The sequence below is a fragment of the Malaya genurostris genome, chromosome 3, assembly GCF_030247185.1.
Source record: "Malaya genurostris strain Urasoe2022 chromosome 3, Malgen_1.1, whole genome shotgun sequence".
NCBI classification, from domain to species: domain Eukaryota; kingdom Metazoa; phylum Arthropoda; class Insecta; order Diptera; family Culicidae; genus Malaya; species Malaya genurostris.
The window spans coordinates 213,242,856-213,263,667 of NC_080572.1; the positions used below are offsets into that span (position 1 = coordinate 213,242,856).

Consider the following 20,812-nt stretch of genomic DNA (forward strand, 5'->3'; position numbering starts at 1 on the left):
AAACATGAGTTATCGTCACACGTGTTAAAACAAGTAATCTCTCAATCTTTACTTATATTGTAGCCGAATTCCGTACACATTATCGCAAATTTTCATAGTTCACTAGCTTGCAAGGAATAAAACTATATTCTTGACAGGAAACTGCATCAAATGAATGCTTTTCTGTATTTGGATCGTCAACATCTCGATCCTACGAAGGTATAATCGAATGAAAGATTAATCATCTGTAATTTTGTTACAACCTATAGCTAAATATTTCGGTCAAAAAAAAAGGAAGCATGCATGATAATCTGTAATTGATCTGTAATAATTGATCAAATTGAAAAGAACTACAACTTTGACGGTTTGAAAATTTAACGAGATGACCACCTGACTGTTCAAATCACAGCAATTTTTTTTATCATAATTTGATCTCGATAGGAGAAACTATATTTACGCGCCGGTGGTTTATATATTATATTTGTATACGAATAAGTGTGATGAACTGAGCATAAATTTTTACGAATAAATTGTCAATTTATCGAGGAAAAATTCAAAGAGGAATTTGGCGAAAAAATCACCACGAATCAATGCAGTATCGTGGTGCAAAAACCAAGAGTTCCGGTTCTTACTGATTCTTCCGATATTCCAACGATCCCAGTAAGGTCTATGACTGTTAATCATCGATTCTCAAGCACCAGTTCCTTGATTTTATTGACGTGTTCATCATCAGGTGATGTTGATGGCCGTCGTGAACGCGGTTCGTCGTCAACGCGTTCTCAACCCTCTTTGAACAACTTGTACCGATCAAAAACACTTGCTCGCGACATAAAATTATCACAGAAGGCCTTTTGCAACATTCTAAACGTTTCGGCAACAAAAATTTGACTCCACGCATAAAATTTAAAGGAACTTCTTAGATGGATAGTTTCACCCGTTCTAAAAATAACCGATTGCACTTTTAATACTTCAGAAAGATAAATGTATACAAAAAACTGATGAATATTTTGACGTGACACTTGGCACAGTCATACCAACCTAGAAAAAAAATACTTCGACGAATAAGGTTTCCGCGCGAAATATAAATCAAAAGTCTTACTACTTTTTGCCCACAGTAGTGGAAGAAGTTATTAAACGCAGACCGATTAGAGTCCCGAACAATGCCTCGATCTTCAATATGGATCAGGGTCATTTCGCCGAAAGGGTCATTTCGCCGAATGACATTTCGCCGATTCCTGCAACTGTCTTAATATTATAATTGGAATTGATTTAAAATAAAAACAAATGAATGAACGCCAGTTTTGTTGACCTACAATGGTACTTCTTGAATAAAGATTGATTCATGAACTTCAGAGCGGAGTTCCCAAGGAAACTTGTTGACTATTAGCCACTAAGCATCAAAGCAATTGTATAGGTGTATCTACCAAGCAAATGTATGTGGTATTTTCCGTTCACTAAGTGAAAAAACAACTAATGCGGCTTCGCCACATCGATTTGATTCGTGTGCTGTCCGACCTCGCTACCGCTCGTTCGGACCTAACTAAAGCAAAGAAACCTAGCTTTAAGTAGACTGGGCAATCGTGGCGGGTACAGGTTAGTAGGCAAGTGGCCACCGCTTCCGACGGCGAAATGGCGTTCGGCGAAACGACTTTCGGGGAAATGGCTTTCGGCGAAGTGACCTGCTCCCCTTCAATATATTTGTCTCAACTGCTACTAATGGTCAAAATAATGCTTGAGTCATTTAATATCCGGACACACTGTTTATTTTACTATGGTCGAATGTTTATATGCAGTTTGTTTTGAAGAAATTTAAGATTAAGACAGACCCGTGGCTATCAGCACCCTCGAGACGATTCGTCAGCGAGAAAGATTTCGTTCTTTCCGGGCCAGTAAGCAACCAAACAGAATCTAGTAACCAAAAGACTCGACCGGAAGTTGTACAACAAGGTTCTTACGAAATACGAAGGATGTATGTTCATGTACGACGAAATGCACGAGGATTATGGGTAGCTCCCCGGACGAAAATTCTATGAAGCTCGTATTACTGTCATTACAGAGATGAAGTATGTTACTACAATGCTATCAAGGAAACGGGGTGGAGTTCTTCGAAAAAGACATCAATCAACCTAGCTGCCCTTAATTGAGCCCAATTGAGAAATGTTGGGTGATTGGCAAACATAAGTGGAAAGGTGTTTAGGGAAAGAAATAAAGAGATGAAGAGGTGGTGGAACAAAATGGCCACTCAAATTAACCAATACAGTATACAATCTGAGCCAATCTAAAGAAAAAATCAAATCGAATCAATATTCTAGCTATTTTTCTTTCAAAGTACACTAAATTATCTTCACTTTGAGTACTCAACATTGTTATTCTATTAATCTGATTCCGAGGTGAATCAGTTATTTTGGGTCTAGATATTAAATTGCTCAAGTTTTATGAAATGTCTATATTTTCATGTACCGATCATTCCAGGACGTTTGAATCTTTGACAAAACTTAATGGCTAATAACTTATGGTTTATTGGAAAACAGCACTCTATTTCAATTTCAATATGGCAAATATTTCTCAAATAATCGCGTTTAACAATAATCGATCATGTTATCGAAAGCTTTATAAACAATTTGCAAGGAATGATGCAAACGGTTTTCAAAAGTCACATTAAGGGTTGAAATACACTTTAGTACGTCAAGGCGAAATATTTGACCTTTCATTTTTCAATATTTTTATTATTTTTCACGTTTCAAATGAATTATAACATACAAATCAATTCGCACCCTCTCATTCTACTACTAAAGCAGGAGGCTAGAGCACCCAGGCGACGCCGTTCTTCTGACCAAATGTCATCATAGACACACGAGGAGGCATGAGATAGGAACTTGTGAGCACTAAGTTATCTCACCTTTTGACAATTATTTTCAGGATACATAACTGATGCTGTAGAAATATAAGGAGGATATGTTGACAATTTGCAATTTTGGTATCAACGAGTGAAAAATGGATTTATCGAATCTGCTAAATATTACTTAAAAACAGTAAATTTGAAAGACCATAAAATTCATTTGTATTATTATAAAATTTTATTTTAACCGAGTATATCAGTCTCTTTCCCTTATAGAACAACATATTCCGGCAATTCATCATTAAAATTAAACCGAAAATCTTACAGAATGCAAATTCTCTGTGAAATACAAAATACAAAGAATTTTTACAGTTTTAAAATTATTCAAGATCCAAAACCAATTAAAGACCTCAAGCACGAATATCAATTTCCTATTAATGATATAAGGCCAGAAATAATTGAAACTTTACTCAAAAATTGGATGGATCGGATTGGCTAATGCTAAGCCAGTCGTGAGGGTAATTTGAACGAAATTATTTTTCGTAGTAAATTTCATGAATCAACCTTTCAAATAAATGTACAATCATTGCAATTTTTCAAACCATTTGTTTTGATTATTTCATTTTTAAGTTCGAAATTTTTTATGGGACACCCTGCAGAAAGCTCAGTATTTTAAACATGGCTTTTTGGTTAATTGGTTTCTCGTTGAAACATTTGTTTTGTGTTAACGGACAACGTTTTTTTGAAGGTTGTTCCGTCATCTTCAGGGCTATAAATTTTTGAACATAAATTAGTTACGAGCTTTTCACGGGATACAATATAATATTCATGACTAAAAACCGTTTACTTTTAAATTAATTGAACTTCAACATATATTAACGAACTTACTTTTTCTGAGCATTCCGAGAAATGTGCATTTCCTGAAAACACTGCCAGCCCGACCGCATGGACCAACATCAAAAGCAAGGTGTGAGAAAATAAAGGATTACGAAAAATAGAAGCAAATTTCCTACTCTCGTTTTCCGAATCCAGCAGCAGCCTCGGAAAAACTCTCGCGAGCACGAAATAACGACATCACAAGCCGAGCCGAGAGAATCCTGACCTACAGGGCGGACGACCGATGGAAAAAGGGAAAACTGATTTTCCTGCTTTTCGTAGGTGCAGATATGTCTGGAACTTTGGTCGGAAAACAACGCGTTATTCGGTCACGTGCGAAAGGTGTGCTATGACACTGTGCGACAGAAAGAAACTGCTGGGAGACATGGAGAATTGAAGGGATATCTACTATTTGCATTGGCAGTCGTGTTTTCGTGTGATTTATTGTGATATATATTTCACTATGTGACGTTCAGTGCCAAGGCCAGCAGCCGATGCAAATGGGTCTCTGTACTATGCACAGATGATGATAGTTCTGGACTGGCGCAGGGGAAGAAAACGAAGCTGCAGAGCTAGAATGAAAAAGTGAACTAGTTTGCAGGAGAAGTGAAAATTTGTCAGCAGATTGAAACTATTGCAAAGAATCGTGCGATTTGATAAAAAATGTTATACGACTAATTGGACTGAAATAGGAGTTATTGCAATCAAATACGAAAGAAAGCAATATTACATGACCTGTTCGCATACAATTTCGTAATAATTTTTGTCGTTATCCTGAGTCCATTTGGACAAAAGTTTGTGTGATACGATTGAACTGATTAAATGGAAGTCGGTTTATCAATAACTCAACGACACGCGAAACAGTTAATTTTGTTCTTAATTCGAAATATCGACACGAAACCACGAACCATGTGGTCATGAACTAGGCAATTTGCATTGAATTTTGCTAGCACGTGAAGTAGCAAGAATTTATTAATTTAATTCCAAACTACTCAGTGGGAGAGTATTCTAGCGGAAAATATTTTAATTTACTCCGTGCTCGATATCAAAATGGTTTGGAGAAGCTTTACATTTTGGCGATACTACAAGTTAGAAGTACTCTACCTACTGGTCATTAGCATATTGGGATTGAAAATCCTTGAACCGTCTTCGAAATACAGTTTGTTATTTTACTAATAGCCCGTTGAAGTTTGCGACTAAATTTTTTCGCTTCAACACCAAGTCGTTACGACGATAAAGATATCCCTAGAATTATTATATCGATAAATCAAGTTGAAATGCTATAAATATAGTAACTAATTTGTGAATGATTTCAGTTTACGCGAAAATATTTTCTGCCGCGTTTTTACTGCTAATGATAGTTGCAGAGAATTCAAATTCTATCCTCATCCTCATCTTACACATCAATCCGAATCTATGTTTTAGATTATATCGAATTTCAAAATCTCCGCTCAATTTCCGAATCGAAAAATTTTCCACCGAAGAGATTCCCATTCACTACCCCAAACACACATGCTTCAGAAAGACAACCACATTTCCGAGGAGAAGCCGTCTATAGTTTTTGACCGATAACGGTAGTGGTGTGGATTAACTCTGCCAATCCACGTTTCGGCTTTGCTGGATAAAGGTAAAGGACGAGAAAAACACAACAAAGCAATAACCGTTGCGAATGATCCTAGGAAGCATTAGTGTTTCTTGGTATATTTTTCTTTCAATAAACTTTGAATGCTAGAAGTTACAATTGAATGGTAGTATGCTAGAATCGGATGAAAGCATCGAACAAATTCTTTTTACCTTTGTCATATAGAAAGGTTATGCAATCACTGTGAAAACCGACTTTTGAACCAAGTGGCATATACCATTCGACTCAGTTTGTCGAGCACGCAAAATTTTTTTTGCACTAACTTCTCTCGGAGATGGCTGAACCGATTCTCACAGAAGAGATTTCTTGTGGTCCCATACAAAATTCCTGAACTTTTGTTTGGACCTGACTCCCGGTTCCGAAGTTATGTGATAAAAAGGCCTATGACACGCCAGGTTTTCTTAAATGAAGGTTGTTTTTAAGAGCATGGAGATTCGAAATTTTAATAAAACACATGATTATGAAATGGTAAAATTTTTTTATTTGATAAATAATTTCTTGGCACTTACATTTAAATATGATTTCGGAAATACGGCTGCCAAGTCTATTTTTTACAAAGGTCATTCCGGAGGACGAATTTTTGACCCCTGTTTTAGGCATTTGAGAGCGTATTTAAGTAATGACACTTTGAATATTTGTTTTCTAAGATTCAATCGTTCCTGGTTTATCCCCATAAACCAATGACTTCAAGCATCCCCACAAAAAATAATGGAGATACGTTAAATCACACGAAAGAGGAGCCCAATTCACCGGTCCATTTCTCGAAATAAAGTCGTTGAAATGTTTTTTCAATGGATTACGTTGATCACGTCAATTTTGCTTGTTGATGTATCTATTCCACCAAAAATACGCGTCATCACTGAAGAGAATTTTGCTCTACAAACAGTTTTAATTGAACACTGATTATGAAAATACATTTCCACGATTTGGAAGCGTTGTTCGGAAGATAACCTATTCGTGATAAGTTGCCAAACAATACTGAGTAGAGACGTTACTTTACTTTACTGCTAACGATTACACTCATGTCTTTTTATGTGCCGCAAATGTCACATAAAACAACCACATAACTTTAAAAATTTGCGTTTAAAAACCACAAAAACCAAGAAAATAGAACTACTTTGGAATTCTATTGCCAAAATAAATAGAGAATTGTTTATGCTAAATGATTTGAAAATGCATGGAACGTTTAAATCTGGTGTTATCTAGAAAAAGAATTTTTTGATTCGATTTCGAAAATTCTCAGAGAGTCGACTTTTTTTTCAGATTACGCCTGTTCTCGACGTTTCGGGAATTTTTAAGACGGAACAAGTAAACTGCTTAACCTTGAAAATCCGCATAACTTTGAAATTCACAAAAAACCTTTTTAATCCACCTAGCAGTGTTATGATGCCTTTATCATATTACTTATATTTTACGAATATCACTAAAAGATTCTGTCAAGTTTTTTGCTTTTGAACTTGAATAAAATCAAAAACTTTCTTTGCGTATAAGCTACCATAACCTTTTCAATTTGTAAACAGTTATGCCAAGTTAATATTTATTTGAATGGGGCAACTCTGCACGCTATAGAAACTGAACATAGCACGTTGTGTGCTAGGCGGTTGTGTTTTCTTCTTCCGTACCAGTACGTACCGATGCGTACCGATTTTGAAATGACAGTTTGAAAGTTTTGATACTCATCGCCCTACAATTTCGGAACCGAAAGCCGGATCTGGATAAAATTACACAGTATCTTTCAAGACACTGGGAGCTTAAATTTGAATTGTAATTTGTGAAAATGAGTTCAACCTTTGCTAAGCAATCGAAGTGAGTTTCATTTTTCGAACTTTCGGAAGCGAAAACCGGGGACTAGTAGTCTCAAAGTAGATTTATATATCCATTAACTAACTAGGTCTGCCAACTAAATAAATTTACCAGTAACTTTTATAAAAATTTGCATCTCGTTTCGTCATCACTTGTAAAAAAATACTCATGAAATTGAAAATTTTTCACTTATCGCGCTGTAATACTGGAACCGAAAGTCGGATCTAGATCAACTTTTCGGGGACCTTTTAAAGAATTTCAAGACCTTGAATTTGCATCTTAGTTTGTAAAAGTCGGCTGAGTAAATTTCCGAGAAAATAAAGTGCGCATTTTCTCATAGATTTGTGCATATTGCCTTGTAATTTCGGAAACTGCAGTCGGATAGAGGTAAAATTCTATAGCGAACTATGGGACCATAAGACCTTTTGTTTGAATCTAAATTTGTGGAAATTGGTTCAGCCATTTCTGAAAAAATCGAGTGACGTTATTTGTCACAAACACACAGACATATATACATACACACATACACACACACAGAGATATTTTGTGATCTCGACGAACTGAGGCCTTGATTCAAAGGTCGGTTTTTACAGTAATTGCTTAGCCTTTCTGTATGCGAATGGCAAAACGCATAACTTTGAAAAAATTGCATAGAAAAAATCGCATAAAACAGTAACTGGAGTGTTTGAACATTTCTGTTTCAGTCTGATTTTTGCCATACAAGGGCCGCAGAACCGTTTTGAATCAGTTTTATATTATTAGTGCTTTTGGTTGTTTTAAAACAACCAAACATTTTCGCAGGGCAATTGCAGAGCTCTACAAAGGGCAATTACAAGTTTCTATCAAACTTAACTAATGTACCTACAATAAACGTGAAAAATCCCATACTCGGAACAAACTTAAACACCTATATGTTGTTTTTTTGTAGTTTGTAATAAATTTCGACGGAGTGTAAGCAACGTGGCAGTTTACATCGCATCCAGTGGAGCGTCAAAAGTTGATAAAATATTGTTCGGTTGATAACAAACCAGAATATCATTACTATACCGAATTTCATTGGTTCTTTTCGGAAAACATCAACTGGGAGAAGCGAAAGACATGTAATGAAAATACGGATACCGGGGGTCGGCTATAGCGTGGTGGGTAAGTCGATGCCTTCCACGCAGCCTGTCTGGGTTCGATTCCCAAACCCGCATATAGGATCAGAAAGTTTTTCTGACCCGAAGAGGCGAATGACCTTAAGGTTGAGGCTTCTATAATCAAAAACAAAAAAATAGATATTCTAGATTAATTCAGATATTCTAGATTAAATCAGTTATTAAATTAAGCAGAATTTAGCGATCAGAAGTCTGTGGTAAAGAACAAGCCCACGTCACAAAATTGTAAAGCGTCTTGTCTTACCTTGTCTTAGATGAGAATCAGTGATTTTGTAAAACTGCTAGAAAAATTTAAATTAATTTGGTATGCATCAACAATAGAAAAATACTTCGAAACCATCAATTGTGTTCCCTCAAAGATAATTTAAATGCTTTTTACTTTTAGTCACTGTTACTACATTTCAATGGTACTGAGTAGTTTGGTTTTGGAAATACTTCAATTTGGTATTACTCTGCTCATGCAGGTGACAAATTTAAGTATTCTGTTTAGCCTGTTTAGCTCTTAATTCAACCTCACGAATATCACTTAAAGCTCTTTTGCTACGCATATTCGTATGTCAGTCGCAGAGGAATTTGCGCCTTTTTCAAGTAATCTTGACAAATTAAGTCTGTCCTTAGTACACTTTCAGTGTTACATATTATTATTACTTGAAGATCTTTCAGCCATTTTAACGATATTTCTATCCAATTGATTTTCTCGGAAATGGCTGAAACTATAAAACAACCTCAGCTCGAATGAAAGCTGGCATTTGGTCATAGATTAAATTTGAAGATCAAATAAGTGACGTAACCGACCAATCACATTTTCTTCAATCAGTACAATTTTTCCGGAAGCGGTGGAACCGATTTAGACAATCCTTAGCAGCTATCGGGACTTTGATAAATTATGGAGAACAAACGGTTGACAATTACGGTTCCATAGATGTAATCGTACAAGTAACAAGCAAGCGACAAATCGTACTTTTTCTTTATATCTCTATTATATAAATTTTCTCAGAGATGACTAAACCTATTTCAACCATTTTTTGGACTATTCTAGAGTCCTGATCAGAAAATTGATCAGGTTGTCAATGATAATGGCAAACAACCCCAGTTGCGCAAATATAACCAAATAATTGACGTAACCGACAAAACGCACATTTTTCTGTCCGTAACATATTTCCTCTGGGATGGCTGAGCTGATTTGAACAAACTAGAGATCATTTTAAAGCTACAATGGAGTCACAAATTACGTTCAGATGAATTATCCAGAACGCTTTCAGATATATGTATAATTGTATTAATGGAAAACCGCCAAACAATACTATTGTTTCAGATAAACTTGTAAGAGGTAATGTTAGAGACATAACTACGATATTGACGTAGGACTGCTGTCGACAAGAGTACATTGTTCTAAAAAAATGTCCATTTCAAGTAAAATCTCATTAGATCTTTGTAAAATGCTTTGGATTCTGAAGAGAACCGAAGGTTACCATTTCTCCAACTTTCAACACAACTGATAATTATTTCCACGAGCAAAATTCCGAACAAATCGGTTGCCTCTCGTTTGTCGAACGGCGCACAAAATAAATCTGCATATGCCATGTGTGCTGTTCCCTACAGCGCTAATGTTCCGCACCGAGTCGTGGATTAGTGACGACACTTATTCTGATTGAAAATCGATTTCATAAAACCAAATTAATGTATATGAGGAAACCCAATTAACTTGTTGATTGATTCTATGTAGAGACACTAAAAGTGGTTTGGAACTAAATGATTTGACCGCAATTGCGGATTATAACACTATCATTTATGGCTTTTACAACTGTCGATTTGTATATGTATTCTCTACGTTGTGTTCATACTTTGAAGCGAAAGTCACACTGCGAATGGAGCGAACAATGAACATAATAGATCAAAAGTTCAAAAGAGCGGCTCTTACGGCTACAAGAATTCTAACGCATAGACTTTTAAGGTTGACTACTTCATTTCAGATTATCATTTTTCATTTTTCGGGCCGATTTATTGTATATTTTTGTTAATCGACCGCAAACGACCAGCACCTGAATGATGTAATTGTAGGATCAAAAGGTGGTATTTTCTACGATATTAATATGCCGTATGCTGGCTTCATTTGAATTCGTTTGGTGTCAATTTCACAGTTTATTATCAAATTATTCTAGAACCTTCGATTTGCAAGAAAAGTAATATTAATAGTTCTTCAGATAACATTTAGATCCATTAGAACGGCTAATTTTGTATTATGTTCCCCATCGTTGTCCACTTTTCATTTTCTTTTCTTCCAATGCTAAAGACCAGAAGCTGGATGGAGCAATCACTATTGTTTAAAGCGAAACTCTCACTGCGAATGTCCAACAGCAGATATGCTTACAGAAGAACTAGTTGTTGGTTTTTCTGCGTTTATGCTGGATGAACGGAACCTCATACTCGCCATTTACTGAAGCACCAGTTAAACCGGGTGTAGTTCAACTGTCTTGGCGTAGATGGCAGCCTGCACACCCAATGTGTCTCCGGTCATGGATTATCATAGACTGAAGCTAGTAAACCTGTAACAGGGTCTGTTTATAGATTCAGTTGATTTTAATGTTTCGTGTTTGGACCTATTTTTTCACGATTTAAACAATATTTTCGCAATTAACGTGGTATTAAAAACAATCTAACATATTTTTTTCTAATCATTTCGTGAAAGAATTAGATAAAATACAGGGAAAAAGTTATTAGGAAAACAAATCTGGAGCTATTTCATTACACTTTCGTGTTGTAAAAATTTTGAAAATGCATCCAGGTGAGCATAGTAAAGAAAGACGTAGTCCTACGTCAAAAACTCAACTGACTCCGACAAAATCGGTCTCATTTAATTTAATTTAAAACGCAGGATACCGTCGCGTTCGGGAATTTAACCGAATAAGTGACATAAGCACACTTTGGTGAGTTATTCGAACGAATCTCGAAATTATCGCTTCCGGCTATAGTTTTTGTCAAACATTATCTCAACGAAATAAGTGCTATGATGAAACTATTTAAGGACAAGAGAAAGGTTTTTTTAATCCAATTGAACTGTAGAGATGACGGGCTTTTTTAGTTTCTATTGCTTTTCTTGATCAAGTAAATGCATTAGACTTCTACTGTGAGTGCGTTTAAGGCAACATGGTTGTTAAAACAATGTTGCGCAAAATCGTGCCCAAGCCAGAAGTAGCATTTTAAATAACAAATTTGTAAACGAAAACTGAAAAAAAGTACAGAAGGTATTAAAATTTTCTTTCAATGTTAATAATAACTCACAACCTTGAATCTGTAGGTGAAAATAAACAAACATTTGAATGAGAATTTTGTTTGTTACTATAGTTTTTAGAGAATAATGCTCAAACTAATTCAATTTCGGCTTCAATGAACAAATAATTCTGGATATTAACATCGGAGAACACTTTTTTTTCGGTGAAGCCAAACGCAATATGATTGATATTTTCCAATTGCAAAGTCGGCAACGATTTACTGCATTAGGAAAACGAATTGATGGTGTGAACTACCACGCGTCAACGACAGAAAAAGCTCCATCAAAAGGAATTTTGTTAGATTCTGACGTTTAGCCATCCTCGGCTCTGTCACGTGGGCCGGAAATTGGCTTTTAGAAAACATACTTTTCCTGTGCTGTTCGTTCCATTCCATTTGGTTACTACAACGAAAATGGGCTGCCCCTTTCCACTTTCTACGAAGTGACAGGTTCCGTTCTGAAATTCAGGGCCGCTGGTATGCCAGAGTTCGCTGTCTAAAAATAGCTGTCGTGAAGTTACTTCTAAAAATATATGCATAGATCAAACTTCTACGGTTGAAATGAATTTGTGTGCGTCTCAAGTCTGTGAGGTAGAATCTAGGATCCCGGAAGGAGCTGAGAAGAAGAAATGTTTTCTTTTTGCAAACAACTGAATGGCTATATGGACGTTATAAAAATTGTAGCTCTGGCAGAAAGGAAGACCATCAGCAAAGTGAAGCTGTATCACACACTCCTGTGCAATTTACCTAATAACCAATGATTCATGAACGTTTTACTTGACACTCCGACGGTATGCCTCTTTTAAGAGCATGACAGTGTAATTGGAGTATGATGTAACGAGCATGCTATATAATGATGCGATTTTTTCCCATATGAGATTTTTTGTCTAGAAATACAACTATGACATGTAGTGAAAATGAGCCAAGAATGATATAATAATAAAATCGTTATCCATCATGAATGTAATCATGGTTAAAAAACATTGAAAACTTTCATCAACTTGATTGTGAGCTACATGTACTTTTGTAACTTCCAACCTAATGGTTCACGTCAAATTAAGATCCCGTCTATACGCTTTTATCTAAATTCAGGAATCATTATTGCTTTGGTATTGAACGCCGTCAACCTGACACCTTTTTGTTCTATTACATGAACAAACAATTCTAAAATATGACACGAATATGATAAATTCAATTCAATTTTTTTAATATTCAATCGACAACTCGATATTCGTACCAGTTCACGGTAAACAGGTCGACGTCGCCATTCTATCGTCTTTGTACTGATGATACTCGCAAACGCTGAGCTGTGATGATGGGTTTTCTTTCTCAAATAGGATTCACCCTCCCAACAACGCCCGATAACACCTTGAAAGGTTTTGACTTCGGTAAAGCCATATTTGCATTTACATAGTCTTCGGTTGGCGAAACGTCTTTCGTTGTTTTTGGATAAGAGATTATTCGCACGAAAATATCAGATACGGTAAATATCCCCATGTTTATCTTAAGGGGTAAGGCCACCATGCGTGTCAAAAACTAGGACAATTTCAGAAACGTTTTCCGGAAATATAGTGAAAGCTATCGTAATTTATTGTTCAGTGTTTGATCAAGTATCAACTTCAACGTACAAAAAAAATATTGTTATATAATTCCGATAAAAAATAGCTTTTTAATGACCATGTTCCTGTGCTAGTTTTCCGGGAGATCCAAAATAGGCGAACCGGATGTGTCTTCAAAGTGAAAGATCAATTGTTTACATTAAAGTTTTATATTGTATTATTTATAAAAAACCTTTTTTAATCCACCTAGTGATTTGATGATGCTTCTATCATATAACTTATGTTTTCAAAAACATCACTCGAAGGTTCTGTCAAGACTTTTTTTCGAACTTGAATAAAATCATAAACTTTCTTTGGTATAAACTACCTTCACCTTTTCAATTTGTAAACAGGTATGTCCAACCCTGCACGCTATGAACAAAGTAAGCTGTGTGCTAGGCGGGTGCGTTTTCTTCTTCTTCCGTACCAGCACGTACCGATGTGCACCGATTTTGCATCATTTTGAATGATAGTTTGAGAACTTTGATACTCATTGCACTATAATTTCGGAACCGGAAGTCGGATCTGGATGAAATTGAATCTGAAATCATGATTTGAGAAAATCGGTTCAACCGTTGCTGAGAAATCGAACTGAATTCCGTTTTTGGAGCTATTCTTCACTATTACCGGTGCGTTCGGAAGCGGAAACCGGGCACTAGTAGTCCCAAAGTATATTTTTTTATCCACCAACTAACCAAATCTGCCAACTAGATAAATTTACCAGTAAATTTAATAAAAATTTGCACCTCGTTTCGCTATCACTTGTGAAAAAATCGTCATGAAATTGAAAAATTTTCACTTCTCGCGCTGTAATACCGGAACCGGAAGACGGATCTGGATCAACTTTTCGATGACTTTTTTAAGAATTTCCAGACCTTTTATTTGCATCTTAGTTTGTGAAAATCAGTTAAGTAATGTCCGTGAAAATTGAATGCGCATTTTCTCATAGATTTGCACATCTTGTCTTGTAATTCCGGAACCGGGAATCGGATCAATATAAAATTCAATATCGATCTATCGGACCATAAGACCTTTCGTTTGAATCTAAGTTTGTGAATATCGGTCTCGGCATCTCTGATAAAAGTGAGTGACTTTTTTTATTTGTTTTGGGTGCATTGAATTTTATATCCATCCGACTTCCGGTTCCGGAGCTATAGGATGATATGGGATACGAAATTGAAACAATTCCGCTCATTTTTCTCGTAGCTGGCTGAACCGATTTCCTCCATATAAGATCTAAACAAAAGGTCTGAAGATCCCATAAAAACTCCTTGTTATTAGGGGCTGTCCATAAAAGACGTCACGCCACAAGGGGGAGGGGGGAGTTTCATAAAACGTGACCTTTTGTGACAGGGGGAAGGGGGGAGGATTTTGGAATGTGACGTCCAATATATTCAATGAGCGCATTTTTGAAATACCTAATTATATTACTGCTTTGCCCTATTTCCTGAGAAAATCTCCACAATAAACGTTTAAATTCTATAGGAAAACGTGTAATTGTTGATGTAAAAGCTTCTTCTTGTAAATTCGGTAATGAGTGATGCAGGAAATCATTTCTGTTGTGATCAGCAAAAGTGCACGGAGGAGCGAGTAAATTAGCGAAATTAATAAATTTTGCCTAATATGAGTAAAAAAGAAAAAGATGCCTTCAAACGGTTTAACTTAAGTTATGCACTGACAATTTTTTCAGTAATTTAATTTTCTAGTATTGATTATAGTATATCATAAGAATTTCTCTTATCTGATTCTGATGCAGTTTATTAAATTGAACTTCATTTGGAAAAGGGCGGGAGATCAACGATTTCAGACGTAGATTATGTCATGTCTTATCTTGATCATATGTGATTTTCCTCCACTAAGATCAAAGCTTATCGAATCATCCAATGATTGAATTTACATAAATCAAGAATCATTTTAGCTCAAAATCACTACCCATTGTGTGACGGAAGATGTGATTTAAAATTCACTAATACACTGATCTTGAAAAGATTCTTCGGCATTGATCTCGTTTTGATGAGGTTTGGTCTTTATTTTCTCAGCCCTGTATGCTACACTAAGGAAATATTGTTCTTTACCTAAAACAATAATATATCTGAGTACCCCTAGGAGGAATAAAACAGACGATTTAAATAAAGGGTGATTTTTTAAGAGCTTGAGAACTTTTTTAAACAATAAAACGCATAAAATTTGCAAAATCTCATCGGTTCTTTATTTTAAACGTTAGATTGGTACATGACATTTACTTTTTGAAGATAATTTCATTTAAATGTTGACCGCGGCTGCGTCTTAGGTGGTCCATTCGGAAAATCCGCTTTTTTATCGACAAATTTTGTTCAGCGATGAGGCTCATTTCTGGTTGAATGGCTACGTAAATAAGCAAAATTGCCGCATTTGGAGTGAAGAGCAACCAGAAGCCGTTCAAGAACTGCCCATGCATCCCGAAAAATGCACTGTTTGGTGTGGTTTGTACGCTGGTGGAATCATTGGACCGTATTTTTTCAAAGATGCTGTTGGACGCAACGTTACAGTGAATGGCGATCGCTATCGTTCGATGCTAACAAACTTTTTGTTGCCAAAAATGGAAGAACTGAACTTGGTTGACATGTGGTTTCAACAAGATGGCGCTACATGCCACACAGCTCGCGATTCTATGGCCATTTTGAGGGAAAACTTCGGAGAACAATTCATCTCAAGAAATGGACCGGTAAGTTGGCCACCAAGATCATGCGATTTGACGCCTTTAGACTATTTTTTGTGGGGCTACGTCAAGTCTAAAGTCTACAGAAATAAGCCAGTAACTATTCCAGCTTTGGAAGACAACATTTCCGAAGAAATTCGGGCTATTCCGGCCGAAATGCTCGAAAAAGTTGCCCAAAATTGGACTTTCCGAATGGACCACCTAAGACGCAGCCGCGGTCAACATTTAAATGAAATTATCTTCAAAAAGTAAATGTCATGTACCAATCTAACGTTTAAAATAAAGAACCGATGAGATTTTGCAAATTTTATGCGTTTTATTGTTTAAAAAAGTTCTCAAGCTCTTAAAAAATCACCCTTTATTTCATCAATTCTAACCAAATACTTTTGTTAATTTATATAATTGATATTAATAAAATAATTCCGATGATTTTGTAGTTTTAGGGATATTTTTTAATCTAATGACAGCATGTAATAAATCGATTTTTCCCTTATATTTGTATGGTTTGTCATACATATTGAGAATGTATTGAGATGCATTTTATTTATTTTGAATTCGTGACATGTGACATAGGGGGGTGAGAGGGTCTTTGCTTCTGTGACAATTTGTGACAAAGGGGGGATGGGGAGTCAAAAATCGCCAAAAAAAGCGTGACGTCTTTTATGGACAGCCCCTTAGTCAGAATCGACTTCCGGTTCCGGAGATACAGGGTGATTAGTGTAATTATTCAATTTTACGTAAATTTATCGATTTTATCGGAGTTGCAGAACGGCTTCAAGAGTAGTACAAACATTCTAACGCTTCTCTAACTACTCGATGCCGTGCTCGCAGAAGGATTTGTCTTTTGTCTCAATATAGACTGCAAATTCCGCAATTTGCTAAAGTTCTTAATAGCGTGCTTTTTTTTAGATCAGCGAATAACCACTATGGTCCAGATCTGAACTATATCCACAAAAAATTAGTTTCTCCTTTATTTTTCTAAGTAGTATTTGATTTAGTTGGTTTTCCTTTCTCAAGATAATCGATTAGGATTGTGCCATGCGCATCTCAAAATACTGAACCCGTAACCTTCCCAGCTGATGGTTGTGCCTTTGGAAGCTTCGGTCGTGATTCATCGACTGCAGTTCATTCAGATGATGATTATTTTGATTTCGGAATGAAGTGATGGATCCATGTTTCATCCATTGTCACATATCGACACAACAAATCTGATTTACTACGTGTAAAGACGACCAAACACTGCTCTGAATCATCAACATCAACATGACGAAAGTGACATTTTTGGTAGTATACCATTCTATCGTTGATTTCGAGTAGTGGCAAGAAGCAAGATCTGGCCAGAAGACAACAGGATCCTTGTGGCTTCGAATCATGGGTAGAAATCGGTTTTGTAAACATTCCTCGATGTATATTTCGCTGTTCATTGAAGCAGTGGTGATAAAGGGTTTTGAAATCTTACCGCACTGGTTTTCGACTTCAATCGATGTCTCGGACTGGTTTAACACTTGCCTTTCTCGCACCGTATAATATTGTGGTCCCGGCAAGGATTTGTAATCGAGTTTCACGTAGGTTTCGTCGTCCATGATTATGCAGTTCAAATTTCCAGCAAGAATCGTATTGTACAGCTTTCGAACCCACGGCCTGATCGATGCTTCTTGTTTCGGACAACGTTTTGGTTGTTTCTGCTTCTTATAGGTTCGAAGATTCAAACGTTCTTTAGCACGAAGAACATTTGACTACGAAGTGCCCACTTTTTTGGCTACATTCCTAACTGAAACCTCCTTCTTTTGCTCGAACGCCTTCAGTATACGTTTAGCAGGACCTTTTTTTCGACCTTGAGGGTTAGCAGGACCTTTTTTTCGACCCGTTTTCGGTATATCCTCAAAGGTGTTATCCTCACCGAACTTCCTAATTGCATTTCGCACGGCTTTTTCACTTACTCCTTCCATTTTTGCTATCTTTCTCAGTGACAGTCCGCGTTCTGTGCACCATTTGTACACAATTTTTCGACGTTGTTCTGCTGAAAGTCCTCGCATTTTGAAACAAACTAATGAAAACGAATAAGCAACTGCACAAGTGGTTAGAGAAGAGTGTAAACAACAGGACGCAGCCATAAAATTTGACAGATTCTGAACCATTGCGGAATGGCAGCGGTTTTTGGGTGCGTCCATACTTTCTTTATCGATTTTATCGGGATTGCAGATTGGCTTCACGAGCAGTACAAACATTTTAACGCTTCTCTAACTACTCGATTCCGTGCTCTCAGAAGGATTTATCTTTTGTCTCAAAATAGACTGGAAATTCCGCAATTGTTTCTTTGTTCGAGCTAAAGTTCTTACTAGCGAGCATTTCGGAGTGAAGTGATGGATCCATGTTTCATTCATTGTCACATATCGACGCAAAAAATCTGATACCTACTTTGAAAAAACCTTTCTCGTGGTCTGAAATAGCTGTTACTTTTTCCTAACTCGTCTAAATGTCATGAAATTTCACACATAGCTTTCGAAAGTTGGTACTTCATAAACATCATACGGACTTTACTATGATAGCGATATGTCAGTCACACTACTTATTGAGTAATGTGTTATGTGAAATACAATTTTTATCATATGCTTGAAGTCTAGAGGCCTATAGCTCATTTTGAGTTACAGCAGTTTCTTCGAAATTAGTTTTTTTGTAGGCCTTGTTAACAGATGACCAAATAATCCCACGTTGGGTACACCGGTCCATAATTTCTGGTGCCGAATGTACCCCAAACAGTGTTCAAACTCTTTTAAATTGTAATTCTATTCGATTTCCCAAAGATGGCTAGGATTTTTACAAAATTTGATTCCAACGAAAGGTATATGGTCGAATACAAAGCTCCCGATTTTCTTGTGATTTTAACATCCGGTTCTTCAAAAATGGACTCAAAAACCAACCCAAAATAATGAATTATGTTAGTTGATTGCCATTCAAGTCGACTTCGTTTGCTCAGAGATGAATCCGATCTGAAAACTGTTTCAATTTAATGGTTATGATAGTTAACGCACAAACAAACTTGTCTGTTTTCTTTCAACGGTCAAAAAATGGTATTTTGAAGAACACCGCAGTATTGTGAATGACAATGTGAGTGATTTAAGAAAGGTATCATTTTACCACTAGGTAGATTAAAACAGTCCTTTTTTCTCCTAAATCTCAATGATTGGGCATGAGAAAAACTATATGGATCTGCCCGATGGCGTTGTTTGAGCTATAGATTTGGAACAAGGCAACCAAAATTTCGAAGGCGGGTCATTTCGTCGAAAGCCATTTCACCGTAAGTCGTTTCGCCGAATGCCATTTCATCGAAAGTCGATTCACCGAATGGGTCATTTCGCCAGAAGGGTAATTTCAAATACGTCAAATTATTAACCACAAATTCTTGATTATTCATCAAAAATATTAATTTATTTTTATGTCTTCTGGATACTTGATGCGACAAAGCCACATCAGCAGTAGATTTTTTTTAACGATGATTAAAACAAAATGAAACATTGGGAGGATCGAAATTGTTAGTTTCCAATTACAATTAATTGATTACGCGAGTAATTTCTGATGCAAAAATATTCCATTTTCTGCTTTCTATTCTGTTTTGTCATTTTAAGGGGAAAAAGGCATCATTGTTGTGGGGTATAATGTCTTTTGTTGTGCTAGTCTGTCTGAGAACGTGGTAGTTTTGAAAAAATGTGTTTTTATCCCATAATCATGAAACTTTTTTTTTCTCACACATATTATTGATTCTTGTCATCTATGTTCCACATAAGAAGTAAGCAAAACTTCATTAGGCTCTACACCGTAGTTTTCTCCGCCTTTAAAATTTCAGTCTCTATAGCAGCCCACCTTCTTTCGGCCATACGGAGCCAAAACTCTAGAACAACATAGTTTGTAGGGTATCCTGGTTTCTTCTAATGATGTTTTTATCCGGTCATTTCTTTCAAAAATACTGTAACGAATCTTTCGAAGCAATTTCAATCAATATCCAATCTTATCAATCGAATTCTTCTGCGACATCAAACTTGAACATCGACAATGATAACATCACACTTCATAAGACCAGAAAACACGGTACATACTCGAACAGATCACCGTCGCCGTCTATCCGAGAAACTTTTGGCGGCGCTAATATCCAGCAAAGGCCATAATACGCAAATCAATAAATCGCTCGTATAAAATCCAAAATAATGTATGCATTAGATTTCTCTTACGTCTCGCTTATCGACAGACATAATAGACAGCTCGGCCAACCGTAATGAAATTGAATGTGATAGGCAGTTGTTGAAACGATGAATGAGAGGCCATGAAGAATTTCCCAAGCCGTGGCCATCATTATCCAATTGCAGGATTTTGTTAATTATAGAAATGTATGCGAAATGTTGTTTGTTTTGGTAGTTCTTTACTTACAGTTTATGTTCGGACAAAAAGAGACATTTTCTGGTAATTGGAACTTTTAAACTAAAAGAACAAAATTTAGTGAAAATGAGACGACGAAAAAAAATGTACCTTTGTGGGCAGTGCTAGAAGAACTTGTTGGGACTCTCGCTCGTTGTCGTAAATGCTCTGATTGCTCAAGTGAATTATACAGTGAAAAAGTGGTGCTAAAGTTAGTAGAAGATAAATATAATCAATATTTAAAAAAAATACAAACAAGTTTCATAGCCCAGGACACTTGGGAAAGGGATCAACAGTAGTAGCAGCGGCCGAAGCCAAAGTGGCAAACAAACAAAGCGTGTCACTTATTATCATATTTTCAAGGAGCTCTTCACTTGATTGGAACTTTCAAGCCAGAAGTGGTGCTTTACCGTGATTGGGAGGTACTGAAGCAGGTTGTGTTAAGAAAACGTGCCACCGACAATCGACCTGATGTGTAAAGGAAAATAGCCTTGTGATCGACATCTGCAGCACCCGAAGAGTAAGAACACCCGGTAATGC

General features: G+C 36.4%; 1 protein-coding gene across 5 annotated transcripts in view; it reads left to right on the top strand.

The window, feature by feature from the left end:
- Positions 1-20,812, top strand: part of LOC131437834 (anion exchange protein 3) — a 198,884-nt gene that overhangs the window by 81,380 nt on the left and 96,692 nt on the right. The window contains exons 1-2 of one of the 5 annotated variants that reach the window (XM_058607449.1): positions 3,938-4,036; positions 20,273-20,805. The exons of 3 other annotated variants lie outside the window; for them this stretch is intronic. The gene's annotated coding sequence lies outside the window, so the exon portion shown is untranslated. Of the gene's footprint in view, positions 1-3,937; positions 4,037-20,272; positions 20,806-20,812 lie in introns of those variants that run through there. One more of the 5 variants, XM_058607450.1, reaches the window with a different exon arrangement.